The sequence below is a fragment of the Cherax quadricarinatus genome, chromosome 58 (genome assembly GCF_038502225.1).
Source record: "Cherax quadricarinatus isolate ZL_2023a chromosome 58, ASM3850222v1, whole genome shotgun sequence".
Lineage (NCBI taxonomy): Eukaryota > Metazoa > Arthropoda > Malacostraca > Decapoda > Parastacidae > Cherax > Cherax quadricarinatus.
Genome location: NC_091349.1, coordinates 8,707,780 through 8,723,772, shown reverse-complemented (window position 1 = coordinate 8,723,772; position 15,993 = coordinate 8,707,780).

Here is a 15,993-nt window from a genome sequence, read left to right as displayed (position 1 = left end):
CCCATCCTTCAGAGTGCAGGTACTGTACTTCCCACCTCCAGGACTGTAACATCCTCACCCATCCTTCAGAGTGCAGGTACTGTACTTCCCACCTCCAGGACTGTAACATCCTCACCCATCCTTCAGAGTGCAGGTACTGTACTTCCCACATCCAGGACTGTAACATCCTCACCCATCCTTCAGAGTGCAGGTACTGTACTTCCCACCTCCAGGACTGTAACATCCTCACCCATCCTTCAGAGTGCAGGTACTGTACTTCCCACCTCCACGACTGTAACATCCTCACCCATCCTTCAGAGTGCAGGTACTGTACTTCCCACCTCCAGGACTGTAACATCCTCACCCATCCTTCAGAGTGCAGGTACTGTACTTCCCACCTCCAGGACTGTAACATCCTCACCCATCCTTCAGAGTGCAGGTACTGTACTTCCCACCTCCACGACTGTAACATCCTCACCCATCCTTCAGAGTGCAGGTGCTGTACTTCCCACCTCCAGGACTGTAACATCCTCACCCATCGTTCAGAGTGCAGGTGGTGTACTTCCCACCCCCAGGACTGTAACATCCTCATCCATCCTCCAGAGTGCAGGTACTGTACTTCCCACCTCCACGACTGTAACATCCTCACCCATCCTTCAGAGTGCAGGTACTGTACTTCCCACCTCCAGGACTGTAACATCCTCACCCATCCTTCAGAGTGCAGGTACTGTACTTCCCACCTCCAGGACTGTAACATCCTCACCCATCCTTCAGAGTGCAGGTACTGTACTTCCCACCTCCAGGACTGTAACATCCTCACCCATCCTTCAGAGTGCAGGTACTGTACTTCCCACCTCCAGGACTGTAACATCCTCATCCATCCTTCAGAGTGCAGGTACTGTACTTCCCACCTTAAAGACTGTAACATCTTCACCCATCCTTCAGAGTGCAGGTGTTGTACTTCCCACCTCTAGGACTGTAACATCCTCACCCATCCTTCAGAGTGCAGGCACTGTACTTCCCACCTCCAGGACTGTAACATCCTCATCCATCCTTCAGAGTGCAGGTACTGTACTTCCCACCTCCAAGACTGTAACATCTTCACCCATCCTTCAGAGTGCAGGTGTTGTACTTCCCACCTCCAGGACTGTAACATCCTCATCCATCCTTCAGAGTGCAGGTACTGTACTTCCCACCTCCAGGACTGTAACATCCTCACCCATCCTTCAGAGTGCAGGTACTGTACTTCCCACCTCCACGACTGTAACATCCTCACCCATCCTTCAGAGTGCAGGTACTGTACTTCCCACCTCCACGACTGTAACATCCTCACCCATCCTTCAGAGTGCAGGTACTGTACTTCCCACCTCCAGGACTGTAACATCCTCACCCATCCTTCAGAGTGCAGGTACTGTACTTCCCACCTCCATGACTGTAACATCCTCACCCATCCTTCAGAGTGCAGGTACTGTACTTCCCACCTCCAGGACTGTAACATCCTCACCCATCCTTCAGAGTGCAGGTACTGTACTTCCCACCTCCAGAACTGTAACATCCTCACCCATCCTTCAGAGTGCAGGTACTGTACTTCCCACCTCCAGGACTGTAACATCCTCACCCATCCTTCAGAGTGCAGGTACTGTACTTCCCACCTCCAGGACTGTAACATCCTCACCCATCCTTCAGAGTGCAGGTACTGTACTTCCCACCTCCAGGACTGTAACATCCTCACCCATCCTTCAGAGTGCAGGTACTGTACTTCCCACCTCCAGGACTGTAACATCCTCACCCATCCTTCAGAGTGCAGGTACTGTACTTCCCACCTCCACGACTGTAACATCCTCACCCATCCTTCAGAGTGCAGGTACTGTACTTCCCACCTCCACGACTGTAACATCCTCACCCATCCTTCAGAGTGCAGGTACTGTACTTCCCACCTCCAGGACTGTAACATCCTCACCCATCCTTCAGAGTGCAGGTACTGTACTTCCCACCTCCAGGACTGTAACATCCTCACCCATCCTTCAGAGTGCAGGCACTGTACTTCCCACCTCCAGGACTGTAACATCCTCACCCATCCTTCAGAGTGCAGGTACTGTACTTCCCACCTCCAGGACTGTAACATCCTCACCCATCCTTCAGAGTGCAGGTACTGTACTTCCCACCTCCAGGACTGTAACATCCTCACCCATCCTTCAGAGTGCAGGTACTGTACTTCCCACCTCCAGGACTGTAACATCCTCACCCATCCTTCAGAGTGCAGGTACTGTACTTCCCACCTCCAGGACTGTAACATCCTCAACCATCCTTCAGAGTGCAGGTACTGTACTTCCCACCTCCAGGACTGTAACATCCTCACCCATCCTTCAGAGTGCAGGTACTGTACTTCCCACCTCCAGGACTGTAACATCCTCACCCATCCTTCAGAGTGCAGGTACTGTACTTCCCACCTCCAGGACTGTAACATCATCACCCATCCTTCAGAGTGCAGGCACTGTACTTCCCACCTCCAGGACTGTAACATCCTCACCCAACCTTCAGAGTGCAGGTACTGTACTTCCCTCCTCCAGGACTGTAACATCCTCAACCATCCTTCAGAGTGCAGGTACTGTACTTCCCACCTCCAGGACTGTAACATCCTCAACCATCCTTCAGAGTGCAGGTACTGTACTTCCCACCTCCAGGACTGTAACATCCTCACCCATCCTTCAGAGTCAGGTACTGTACTTCCCACCTCCAGAGTAACATCCTCACCCATCCTTCAGAGTGCAGGTACTGTACTTCCCACCTCCAGGACTGTAACATCCTCACCCATCCTTCAGAGTGCAGGTACTGTACTTCCCACCTCCAGGACTGTAACATCCTCAACCATCCTTCAGAGTGCAGGCAATGTACTTCCCACCTCCAGGACTGTAACATCCTCACCCATCCTTCAGAGTGCAGGTACTGTACTTCCCACCTCCAGGACTGTAACATCCTCAACCATCCTTCAGAGTGCAGGTACTGTACTTCCCACCTCCAGGACTGTAACATCCTCACCCATCCTTCAGAGTGCAGGTACTGTACTTCCCACCTCCAGGACTGTAACATCCTCAACCATCCTTCAGAGTGCAGGTACTGTACTTCCCACCTCCAGGACTGTAACATCCTCAACCATCCTTCAGAGTGCAGGTACTGTACTTCCCACCTCCAGGACTGTAACATCCTCAACCATCCTTCAGAGTGCATGTACTGTACTTCCCACCTGCAGGACTGTAACATCCTCACCCATCCTTCAGAGTGCAGGTACTGTACTTCCCACCTCCAGGACTGTAACATCCTCAACCATCCTTCAGAGTGCAGATGCTGTACTTCCCACCTCCAGGACTGTAACATCCTCAACCATCCTTCAGAGTGCAGGTACTGTACTTCCCACCTCCAGGACTGTAACATCCTCAACCATCCTTCAGAGTGCAGGTACTGTACTTTCCACCTCCAGGACGGTAACATCCTCACCCATCCTTCAGAGTGCAGGTACTGTACTTCCCACCTCCAGGACTGTAACATCCTCATCCATCCTTCAGAGTGCAGGTACTGTACTTCCCACCTCCAGGACTGTAACATCCTCACCCATCCTTCAGAGTGCAGGTACTGTACTTCCCACCTCCAGGACTGTAACATCATCAACCATCCTTCAGAGTGCAGGTACTGTTGTTCCCACCTTCAGGACTGTAACATCCTCAACCATCCTTCAGAGTGCAGGTACTGTACTTCCCACCTCCAGGACTGTAACATCCTCAACCATCCTTCAGAGTGTAGGTACTGTACTGCCCACCTCCAGGACTGTAACATCATCAACCATCATTCAGAGTGCAGGTACTGTACTTCCCACCTCCAGGACTGTAACATCCTCACCCATCCTTCAGAGTGCAGGTACTGTACTTCCCACCTCCTGGACTGTAACATCCTTACCCATCCTTCAGAGTGCAGGTACTGTACTTCCCACCTCGAGGACTGTAACATCCTCACTCATCCTTCAGAGTGCAGGTACTGTACTTCCCACCTCCAGGACTGTAACATCCTCAACCATCCTTCAGAGTGCAGGTACTGTACTTCCCACCTCCAGTACTGTAACATCCTCACCCATCCTTCAGAGTGCAGGCACTGTACTTCCCACCTCCAGGACTGTAACATCCTCACCCATCCTTCAGAGTGCAGGCACTGTACTTCCCACCTCCAGGACTGTAACATCCTCACCCATCCTTCAGAGTGCAGGTACTGTACTTCCCACCTCCAGGACTGTAACATCCTCAACCATCCTTCAGAGTGCAGGTACTGTACTTCCCACCTCCAGGTCTGTAACATCCTCACCCATCCTTCAGAGTGCAGGTACTGTACTTCCCACCTCCAGGACTGTAACATCCTCACCCATCCTTCAGAGTGCAGGTACTGTACTTCCCACCTCCAGGACTGTAGCATCCTCAACCATCCTTCAGAGTGCAGGTACTGTACTTCCCACCTCCAGGACTGTAACATCCACACCCATCCTTCAGAGTGCAGGTACTGTACTTCCCACCTCCAGGACTGTAACATCCTCACCCATCCTTCAGAGTGCAGGTACTGTACTTCCCACCTCCAGGACTGTAACATCCTGTTTTCACCATTAAAGTTCTTTGCACAGATGCCTCAACACATCACACATTTTTTACCGTCTTCAGTTCTGTGATTCCCTCGTCTTACACAGACCCTTCCACCCACCAGTTCCCTCCCAAATATTTAACAACATTCACTTCTTCCATGTTCCCTCCCTCCTTCCATGGTGTCTCCCTCCCTCCATGGTCTGTCCCTCTCTCCATGGTCCCTCCCTCCCTCCATGTTCCCTTCCTCCTTCCATAGTCCCTCCCTTCCTCCATGGTCCCTCCCTCCATGTTCCTTCCCTCCAACCTGATGTTCAATCTAACTTTTGTGCCATTTTTTCTGTTCTTCTTGTTATTCAACTGTGTCTTTCATTCTGAAATGTCGTACTGTTTTATCCTTGAATAACAGCAAGATGAAGATGAAGAAGAAGAAGAAAAAAAAGAAGAAGAAGAAGAAGAAGAAGAAGAAGAAGAAGAAGAAGAAGAAGAAGAAGAAGAAGAAGAAGAAGAAGAAGAAGAAGAAGAAGAAAAAGAAGAAGAAGAACAAGAAGAAGAAGAAGAAGAAGAAGAAGAAGAAGAAGAAGAAGAAGAAGAAGGAAGAAGTAAGAAGAAGAAGAAGAAGAAGAAGAAGAAGAAGAAGAAGAAGAAGAAGAAGAAGAAGAAGAAGAAGAAGAAGAAGAAGAAGAAGAAGAAGAAGAAGAAGAAGAAGAAGAAGAAGAAGAAGAAAAGAAGAAGAAGAAGAAGAAGAAGAAGAAGAAGAAGAAGAAGAAGAAGAAGAAGAAGAAGAAGAAGAAGAAGAAGAAGGAGAAGAAGAAGAAGAAGAAGAAGAAGAAGAAGAAGAAGAAGAAGAAGAAGAAGAAGAAGAAGAAGAAGAAGAAGAAGAATATGAAGAAGAAGAAAAGTAAGAAGAAGAAGAAGAAGAAGAAGAAGAAGAAGAAGAAGAAGAAGAAGAAGAAGAAGAAGAAGAAGAAGAAGAAGAAGAAGAAGAAGAAGAAGAAGAAGAAGAAGAAGAAGAAGAAGAAGAAGAAGAAGAAGAAGAAGAAGAAGAAGAAGAAGAAGAAGAAGAAGAAGAAGAAGAAGAAGAAGAAGAAGAAGAAGAAGAAGAAGAAGAAGAAGAAGAAGAAGAAGAAGAAGAAGAAGAAGAAGAAGAAGAAGAAGAAGAAGAAGAAGAAGAAGGAGAGAAAGAAGGAGAAGAATAAGTTAAGAAGAAGAAGAAGAAGAAGAAGAAGAAGAAGAAGAAGAAGAAGAAGAAGAAGAAGAAGAAGAAGAAGAAGAAGAAGAAGAAGAAGAAGAAGAAGAAGAAGTAAGAAGAAGAAGAAGAAGAAGAAGAAGAAGAAGAAGAAGAAGAAAAGAAGAAGAAGAAGAAGAAGAAGAAGAAGAAGAAGAATAAGAATAAGAAGAAGAAGAAGAAGAAGAAGAAGAAGAAGAAGAAGAAGAAGAAGAAGAAGAAGAAGAAGAAGAAGAAAAAAGAAGAAGAAGAAGAAGAAGAAGAAGAAGAAGAAGAAGAAGAAGAAGAAGAAGAAGAAGAAGAAGAAAAAGAAGAAGAAGAAGAAGAAGAAGAAGAAGAAGAAGAAGAAGAAGAAGAAGAAGAAGAAGAAGAAGAAGAAGAAGAAGAAGAATGAAGAAGAAGAAGAAGAAGAAGAAGAAGAAGAAGAAGAAGAAGAAGAAGAAGAAGAAGAAGAAGAAGAAGAAGAAGAAGAAGAAGAAGAAGGAGAAAAAGAAGAAGAAGAAGAAGATGAAGAAGAAGAAGAAGAAGAAGAAGAAGAAGAAGAAGAAGAAGAAGAAGAAGAAGAAGAAGAAGAAGAAGAAGAAACAAGAAGAAGAAGAAGAAGAAGAAGAAGAAGAAGAAGAAGAAGAAGAAGAAGAAGAAGAAGAAGAAGAAGAAGAAGAATAAGAAGTAAGAAGAAGCAATAAAGAAGAAGAAGAAGAAGAAGAAGAAGAAGAAGAAGAAGAAGAAGAAGAAGAAGAAGAAGAAGAAGTAGGGAGAAGAAGAAGAAGAAGAAGAAAGAAGAAGAAGAAGAAGAATAAGTTAAGAAGAAGAAGAAGAAGAAGAAGAAGAAGAAGAAGAAAGAAGAAGAAGGAAGAATAAGAAGTGAAGAAGAAGAAGTTAATAAGAAGAAGAAGAAGAAGAAGAAGAAGAAGAAGAAGAAGAAGAAGAAGAAGAAGAAGAAGAAGAAGAAGAAGAAGAAGAAGAAGAAGAAGAAGAAGAAGAAGAAGAAGAAGAATAAGAAGAAGAAGAAGAAGAAGAAGAAGAAGAAGAAGAAGAAGAAGAAGAAGAAGAAGAAGAAGAAGAAGAAGAAGAAGAAGAAGAAGAAGAAGAAGAAGAAGAAGAAGAAGAAGAAGAAGAAGAAGAAGAAGAAGAAGAAGAAGAAGAAGAAGAAGAAGAAGAAGAAGAAGAAGAAGAAGAAGAAGAAGAAGAAGAAGAAGAAGAAGAAGAAGAAGACCCCCGTCCCCCTAAAACACACAAGCATCATCTAGCCACAGACACATTCCAACACTCTTGCCTCGGTTTCAATCCTCTCTCGTGAATCTCTCTCGTTTCCGGATGACCTAAAGAACACAGAGCACCCCTTCCCCTTCCTTCCCCCTTCCCTTCCCCTCCTCCCCCTCCCACACACGCACATTTCCACCTCCGTTCACGTGCCTTGTCCCACTTTGCTTTCCAAACCTTCAATTGACACTTTTCGATCATTTATCACTGGGAAGAGCATTAATCATGGCGAGGATCGAAGCGGACGTAGGGAGCCAGTCTCTCCCAGGCCATCTTTAGAGGTCACTACGCTATGGATTCTCTATGGGAATGCCGCCCTTACGGGGATCCCACAATGGCAAGGTGTTGGAGCCTCTTCAAGAGTAATGGATGGATGAGGCTGTGGATTAGGAGGACGAGGAGGAAGAGAAGGAAGAAGATGAGGAGGAAGAGGAAGAGGAGGAGGAAAGGAACAAAATGAAAAAAGAATGTGAGGTTGTTGTAATAAAGGTTGTTGAAGTGGAGGTTGTTGTAGTGGAGGTTGTTGTAGTGGAGGTTGCTGTAGTGGAGGTTGTTGTAGTGGAGGTTGTTGTAGTGGAGGTTGTTGTAGTAAAGGTTGTTGTAGCGGAGGCTGTTGTAGTGGAGGTTGTTGTGTGGAGGTTGTTGTAGTGGAGGTTGTTGTAGTGGAGGCTGTTGTAGTGGAGGCTCTTGTAGTGGAGGTTGTTGTAGTAAAGGTTGTTGTAGTGGATGTTGTTGTAGTGGAGGTTGCTGTAGTAAAGGTTGTTGTAGTGGAGGTTGTTGCAGTGGAGGTTGTTGTAGTAAAGGTTGTTAGTAGGTTGAGGTTGTTAGTAGGAGGTTGTTGTAGTGGAGGTTGTTGTAGTGGAGGTTGTTGTAGTGGAGGTTGTTGTATTGAGGTTGTTGTAGTGGAGGTTGTTGTAGTGGAGGTTGTGGTAGTGAAGTTTGTGGTAGTGGAGGTTGTGGTAGTGAAGTTGTGGTAGTGGAGGTTGTGGTAGTGGAGGCTGTTGTAGTGGAGGTTGTTGTAGTGGAGGTTGTTGTAGTGAAGGATGTTGTAGGGGAGGTTGTTGTAGTGGAGGTTGTTGTAGTGGAGGTTGTTGTAATGAAGGATGTTGTAGGGGAGGTTGTTGTAGTGGAGGCTGTTGTAGTGGAAGTTGTTGTAGTGGAGGTTGTTGTAGTGGAGGTTGTTGTAGGGAAGGTTGTTGCAATGGAGGCTGTTGTAGTGGAGGTTGTTGTAGTGGAGGCTGTTGTAGTGGAGGTTGTTGTGTGGAGGTTGTTGTAGTGGAGGTTGTTGTAGTAAAGGTTGTTGTAGCGGAGGCTGTTGTAGTGGAGGTTGTTGATTGGAGGTTGTTGTAGTGGAGGTTGTTGTTGTAAAGGTTGTTGTAGTGGAGGTTGTTGTAGTGGAGGATGTTGTAGTGGAGGCTGTTGTAGTGGAGGTTGTTGTAGGGGAGGTTGTTGTAGTGGAGGTTGTTGTAGGGGAGGTTGTTGTAGTGGAGGTTGTTGTAGTGGAGGCTGTTGTAGTGGAGGCTGTTGTAGTGGAGGTTGTTGTATTGGAGGTTGTTGTATTGGAGGTTGTTGTAGTGGAGGTTGTTGTAGTGGAGGTTGTTGTAGTGGAGGTTGTTGTAGTGGAGGTTGTTGTAGTGGAGGCTGTTGTAGTGGAGGCTGTTGTAGTGGAGGTTGTTGTAGTAAAGGTTGTTGTAGTGGATGTTGTTGTAGTGGAAGTTGCTGTAGTAAAGGTTGTTGTAGTGGAGGTTGTTGCAGTGGAGGTTGTTGTAGTGGAGGTTGTTGTAGTGGAGGTTGTTGTAGTAAAGGTTGTTGTAGTGGAGGTTGTTGTAGTGGAGGTTGTTGTAGTAAAGGTTGTTGTAGTGGAGGTTGTTGTAGTGGAGGTTGTTGTAGTAAAGGTTGTTGTAGTGGAGGTTGTTGCAGTGGAGGATGTTGTACTAAAGGTTGTTGTAGTGGAGGTTGTTGTAGTGGAGGTTGTTGTAGTGGAGGTTGTTGTAGTGGAGGTTGTTGTAGTGGAGGTTGTTGTAGTAAAGGTTGTTGTAGTGGAGGTTGTTGTAGTGTAGGTTGTTGTAGGAAAGGTTGTTGTAGTGGAGGCTGTTGTAGTGGAGGTTGTTGTAGGAAAGGATGTTGTAGTGGAGGTTGTTGTAGTGGAGGTTGTTGTAGTGGAGGTTGTTGTAGTAAAGGTTGTTGTAGTGGAGGTTGTTGTAGTGTAGGTTGTTGTAGGAAAGGTTGTTGTAGTGGAGGCTGTTGTAGTGGAGGTTGTTGTAGTGGAGGTTGTTGTAGTGGAGGTTGTTGTAGTGGAGGTTGTTGTAGTGGAGGTTGTTGTAGTAAAGGTTGTTGTAGTGGAGGTTGTTGTAGTGTAGGTTGTTGTAGGAAAGGTTGTTGTAGTGGAGGCTGTTGTAGTGGAGGTTGTTGTAGGAAAGGTTGCTGTAGTGGAGGTTGTTGTAGTGGAGGTTGTTGTAGTGGAGGTTGTTGTAGTAAAGGTTGTTGTAGTGGAGGTTGTTGTAGTGTAGGTTGTTGTAGGAAAGGTTGTTGCAGTGGAGGCTGTTGTAGTGGAGGTTGTTGTAGTGGAGGTTGTTGTAGTGGAGGTTGTTGTAGTGGAGGTTGCTGTAGTGGAGGTTGTTGTAGTGAAGGTTGTTGTAGTGGAGGTCGTTGTAGTGAAGGCTGTTGTAGTGGAGGTTGTTGTAGTGGAGGTTGTTGTAGTAAAGGTTGTTGTAGTGGAGGCTGTTGTAGTGGAGGTTGTTGTATGGGAGGTTGTTGTAGTGGAGGTTGTTGTAGTGGAGGTTGTTGTAGTGGAGGTTGTTGTATTGGAGGTTGTTGTAGTGGAGGTTGTTGTAGTGGAGGTTGTTGTAGTGGAGGCTGTTGTAGGGGAGGTTGTTGTAGTGGAGGTTGTTGTAGTGAAGGATGTTGTAGGGGAGGTTGTTGTAGTGGAGGTTGTTGTAGTGGAGGTTGTTGTAATGAAGGTTGTTGTAGGGGAGGTTGTTGTAGTGGAGGTTGTTGTAGTGGGGGTTGTTGTAGTGGAGGTTGTTGTAGTGGAGGTTGTTGTAGGGAAGGTTGTTGCAATGGAGGCTGTTGTAGTGGAGGTTGTTGTAGTGGAGGCTGTTGTAGTGGAGGTTGTTGTGTGGAGGTTGTTGTAGAGGAGGTTGTTGTAGTAAAGGTTGTTGTAGCGGAGGCTGTTGTAGTGGAGGTTGTTGTGTGGAGGTTGTTGTAGTGGAGGTTGTTGTTGTAAAGGTTGTTGTAGTGGAGGTTGTTGTATTGGAGGATGTTGTAGTGGAGGCTGTTGTAGTGGAGGTTGTTGTAGGGGAGGTTGTTGTAGAGGAGGTTGTTGTAGGGGAGGTTGTTGTAGTGGAGGTTGTTGTAGTGGAGGCTGTTGTAGTGGAGGCTGTTGTAGTGGAGGTTGTTGTATTGGAGGTTGTTGTATTGGAGGTTGTTGTAGTGGAGGTTGTTGTAGTGGAGGTTGTTGTAGTGGAGGTTGTTGTAGTGGAGGTTGTTGTAGTGGAGGCTGTTGTAGTGGAGGCTGTTGTAGTGGAGGTTGTTGTAGTAAAGGTTGTTGTAGTGGATGTTGTTGTAGTGGAGGTTGCTGTAGTAAAGGTTGTTGTAGTGGAGGTTGTTGCAGTGGAGGTTGTTGTAGTAAAGGTTGTTGTAGTGGAGGTTGTTGTAGTGGAGGTTGTTGTAGTATAGGTTGTTGTAGTGGAGGTTGTTGTAGTAAAGGTTGTTGTAGTGGAGGTTGTTGTAGTGTAGGTTGTTGTAGGAAAGGTTGTTGTAGTGGAGGCTGTTGTAGTGGATGTTGTTGTAGGAAAGGTTGTTGTAGTGGAGGTTGTTGTAGTGGAGGTTGTTGTAGTGGAGGTTGTTGTAGTAAAGGTTGTTGTAGTGGAGGTTGTTGTAGTGTAGGTTGTTGTAGGAAAGGTTGTTGTAGTGGAGGCTGTTGTAGTGGAGGTTGTTGTAGTGGAGGTTGTTGTAGTGGAGGTTGTTGTAGTGGAGGTTGTTGTAGTGAAGGTTGTTTTAGTGGAGGTCGTTGTAGTGAAGGCTGTTGTAGTGGAGGTTGTTGTAGTGGACGTTGTTGCAGTGGAGGTTGTTGTAGTGGAGGTTGTTGTAGTAAAGGTTGTTGTAGTGGAGGCTGTTGTAGTGGAGGTTGTTGTAGGGGAGGTTGTTGTAGTGGAGGTTGTTGTAGTGGAGGTTGTTGTAGTGGAGGTTGTTGTAGTGGAGGTTGTTGTATTGGAGGTTGTTGTAGTGGAGGTTGTTGTAGTGGAGGTTGTTGTAGTGGAGGTTTTTGTAGTGGAGGTTGTTGTAGTGGAGGTTGTTGTAGTGGAGGTTGTTGTAGTGGAGGCTGTTGTAGTGGAGGTTGTTGTAGTGGAGGTTGTTGTAGTGAAGGATGTTGTAGGGGAGGTTGTTGTAGTGGAGGTTGTTGTAGTGGAGGTTGTTGTAGTGAAGGTTGTTGTAGGGGAGGTTGTTGTAGTGGAGGTTGTTGTAGTGGAGGTTGTTGTAGTGGAGGTTGTTGTAGTGGAGGTTGTTGTAGGGAAGGTTGTTGCAATGGAGGCTGTTGTAGTGGAGGTTGTTGTAGTGGAGGTTGTTGTAGTGGAGGTTGTTGTAGTGGAGGTTGTTGTAGTGGATGTTGTTGTAGTGGAGGTTGTTATAGTAAAGGTTGTTGTAGTGGAGGTTGTTGTAGTGGAGGTTGTTGTAGTGGAGGTTGTTGTAGGGAAAGTTGTTGTAATGGAGGCTGTTGTAGTGGAGGTTGTTGTAGTGGAGGTTGTTGTAGTGGAGGTTGTTGTAGTGGAGGTTGTTGTAGTGGAGGTTGTTGTAGGGAAGGTTGTTGTAGTGGAGGTTGTTGTAGGGAAGGTTGTTGTAATGGAGGCTGTTGTAGTGGAGGTTGTTGTAGTGGAGGCTGTTGTAGTGGAGGTTGTTGTATTGGAGGTTGTTGTAGTGGAGGTTGTTGTAGGGAAGGTTGTTGTAGTGGAGGTTGTTGTAGGGGAGGTTGTTGTAGTGGAGGTTGTTGTAGTGGAGGTTCTTGTAGGGGAGGTTGTTGTAGTAAAGGTTGTTGTAATGGAGGTTGTTGTAGTGGAGGTTGTTGTAGTGGAGGTTGTTGTAGTGGAGGCTGTTGTAGTGGAGGTTGTTGTAGTGGAGGTTGTTGTAGTGGAGGTTGTTGTAGGGAAGGTTGTTGTAATGGAGGCTGTTGTAGTGGAGGTTGTTGTAGTGGAGGCTGTTGTAGTGGAGGTTGTTGTAGTGGAGGTTGTTGTAGTGGAGGTTGTTGTAGGGAAGGTTGTTGTAGTGGAGGTTGTTGTAGGGGAGGTTGTTGTAGTGGAGGTTGTTGTAGTGGAGGTTGTTGTAGTGGAAGTTGTTGTAGTGGAGGTTGTTGTAGTGGAGGTTCTTGTAGGGGAGGTTGTTGTAGTAAAGGTTGTTGTAATGGAGGTTGTTGTAGTGGAGGTTGTTGTAGTGGAGGTTGTTGTAGTGGAAGTTGTTGTAGTAAAGGTTGTTGTAGTGGAGGTTGTTGTAGGGGAGGTTGTTGTAGTGGAGGTTGTTGTAGTGGAGGTTGTTGTAGTGGAGGTTGTTGTAGTGGAGGTTGTTGTAGTGGAGGCTGTTGTAGTGGAGGTTGTTGTAGTGGAGGTTGTTGTAGTGGAGGTTGTTGTAGTGGAGGTTGTTGTAATGGAGGTTGTTGTAGTGGAGGTTCTTGTAGGGGAGGTTCTTGTAGTAAAGGTTGTTGTAATGGAGGTTGTTGTAGTGGAGGTTGTTGTATGGGAGGTTGTTGTGTGGAAGGTTGTTGTAGTGGAGGTTGCTGTAGGGGAGGTTGTTGTAGGGGATGTTGTTGTGGGGGAGGTTGTTGTAGTGGAGGTTGTTGTAGTGGAGGTTGTTGTAGTGGAGGTTGTTGTAGTGGAGGTTGTTGTAGTGGAGGTTGTGGAGGAGGGTGCGGGTGCTGTCGTGGGTGGTCAGTGAGTAGTTATCTTGAGGGTAGTGGTTGTGGTTGTGTGGTTAAGGTAGTGGTTGTGGTGAAAGTAGTGGTTAGAGCGGTATTTTTTATAAGAGTGGGGGATGGGTAGGGGGCTCGGATAGGAGGCTAGTGTAGGGGCTGAGGTTGTAGTGAGGTTAAGCGTTTCAGGGGAGGTTGTGGTGGCAGTAATTGACGGGGGGTGGGAGGGGAGGCAGAGGGTTAGGGTGGAAATTGTGGTTGGGGTTTGTTTATAACCACCCCCATATCTCTCTCTCTCTCTCTCTCTCTCTCACTCTCTCTCTCTCTCTCTCTCGCTCTCTCTCTCTCCCCACCAAGAAACGTCAATTCATCTTCTAGTCTGGCCGCAGCTTTCCGCAGCTTCCGCAGTCTCACACACTCTAATGACACTTTCCCTCTCTCTCTCTTTCTCTCGCTTTTTTTTAACTCGTAATGGCTCTACCGAGTACCGAGTCTCTTGTTATTAGTCCACAAAACAGCCCCAATACTTACGGAAGTGATCATATTCTCTTTTACAGTGTTTTGCAAGGTTAGGTTAAGGTTCCTAACTTTGTTTACAAGCTAAGAGGATGTTATGAGACATACAAGTAGGGAACAGGATGAAGTTAGAGCCATCTGTGGGCCAGCTGTGAGCCAGTTGTGGGACAGCTACGAGCCAACTGTGAACCAGTTGTAAGCCAGTTGTGGGCCAGTTGTGAGTCAGCTGTGGGTCATCTGTGAGCTAGCTGTGGGCCAGCTGTGAGCCAGCTGAAGGCCAGCTGTGGGACAGCTACGAGCTAATTGTGAAGTAGTTGTGAGTCAGTTGTGGGCCAGTTGTGAGCCAGCTGTGGGCCATCTGTGAGCTAGCTGTGGGCCAGCTGTGAGTCAGCTGTGGGCCAGCTGTGAGCCAGTTATGAGCCAGTTGTGGGCCAGATGTGGCCCAGCTGTGCGAAAGTTGTGGGACAACTTTGGGGCCAGCTGCCAGTTAGAGTGAGTCAGCAGTTTCATTTGATCAACTGGCTCTATTTCGTTGATATCATTATGTTGTACGAACATGTTCCAGACTGGAGTCATCCTCGGAATAAATGATCTCAGATAAAGTGTTGTTCTGGAGAAGATTACAGTCAGAGTGTAGTTGCTGCTGGCTGCCCGTCTTGTGGTGTAGTAGCTCACTTCTCGCTGTCCTCGGAGTGGAGCCAAGTGTGATACCTTGACAATATTGGCACTGAACATAACAGTAAGGCCAACCACATCCCTCCGTGTTGAAGGCTCTTCTGAAATGACAGATCTATCCAGGATGGGTCAAGGCGAGAGATGAGTCGTCTTGCTCTGTTCTCTATTCTGTCAAGACGTCATAGATAAGATGGAGGGCAGGTAATCCAAGAAAGTGGAGCATACTCAATGTGTGAGTGTACTTGTGGCTCGTACAGAATCTTGCAGCCTCTACTGTCGAGCAGATGAGAGATACGTCGAAGTGCTGTAAGCTTCCTGGCCGCCTTGTTTGCAAGATATACAACGTGGTTCTTCATCGTCAATTTGGAGTCAATTTTCACTCCAAAGGTATTAACTTCGTCCCCGGGTGCCAACACTCTCCCATTCATTCTTACCACTGCTCCAGCATTACCATCATGGTTCCTAGGGATCATCATCATTTGTGTTCTCTCTCTCTCTCTCTCTCTCTCTCTCTCTCTCTCTCTAACTGTCATCCTCCTCTCAACCCTCTCCTAACATTTCTCCTTCTCTCCCCTTCACTTTCCCTCTCCCATCTTTCTCCCTCTCTCCCTCCTAATCCACGTTGATGAATTGAGAGAGAGTGTATTAATCAACTCTGTCGACCAGCTGCTGCCTCTATCAGCAGCAACCAGGGAATATCTGAAGAACCGGAAATATGTAGGGAATATGTAGGAAAAATATATGCAATATGTGGGCTTATATGTAATAACCTATCTGTAATATTAATAATAAAAATAATGGTTAATAATAGTAGTAATAATAATAATAATAATAATAATAATAATAGTTATAAAAATGATAATAATTATAATAATAATAATAATAATAATAATAATAATAATAATAATAATAATAATAATAATAATAATAATAATAATAATAATAATAATAATAATAATAATAATAATAATAATAATAATAATAATAATAATAATAACAAGGTTTAAAGGTTTATTACCGATCAGAAGAAGCATTCTCAAGTTTTCAGAGACACCGAAATCTGGAAGAATCCACATGACATTAATTAGGTGGCGGCCAAACGTGCCAGAAGTTGCATGATTCTTGCCCTGGTTACACCACACCAACTCTTGGAAGTTTGAAAGCGATCGGATAAGGCGTTTTAGAGTTACAAACGAAAGCAACTTAGACGAAGAGATAAGAAATCTGTCATACCCTGGAAGGTATCCCTAAAAAACAGTGGATATTAAAATATGATAATCAAGAGGAGAATAAATGATCATCTTCCTGTCTTCCTCCTCCTCTCTCTCTCTCTCTCACCCTCTTTACCCCTCTCCCTCTCTCTCTCGTCCCTCTCCCCTCTCCCTCACAGCATCATTCATCTCCTGGCCACAGAGTCGTAATGTGATTTGGCTGCGATTACCGCTTACTGTAATTGTCACTTGCGGGCTTCCGAGTATGGAAAGACGGAGGGGAAAGAGAGAGAAAAAGAGAGGTGAGGAGAGGGAAACAGACAGGGAAAAAGAGAGAAACAGTGTAGAGAGAGAGAGAAAGAGCGAGAGACCAACTTAGAGTATGGAACACATTCGTACAGCATAATGATGTCAACGAGATAACGTCAGTTGAACAAATGAAAATGCTGGCCCACAGATGGCTCCAACTTCATCCTGTTCCCTACTTGTATGTCTCATAACAATAAAAATGCTTTCCAAATGAGCTGATGTAGTAACAGCTAGCTTGTCAATAAAGTTAGGGAATCTTAACCTGTAAATGCTTGTCAATAAACCTAGGGATCCTTA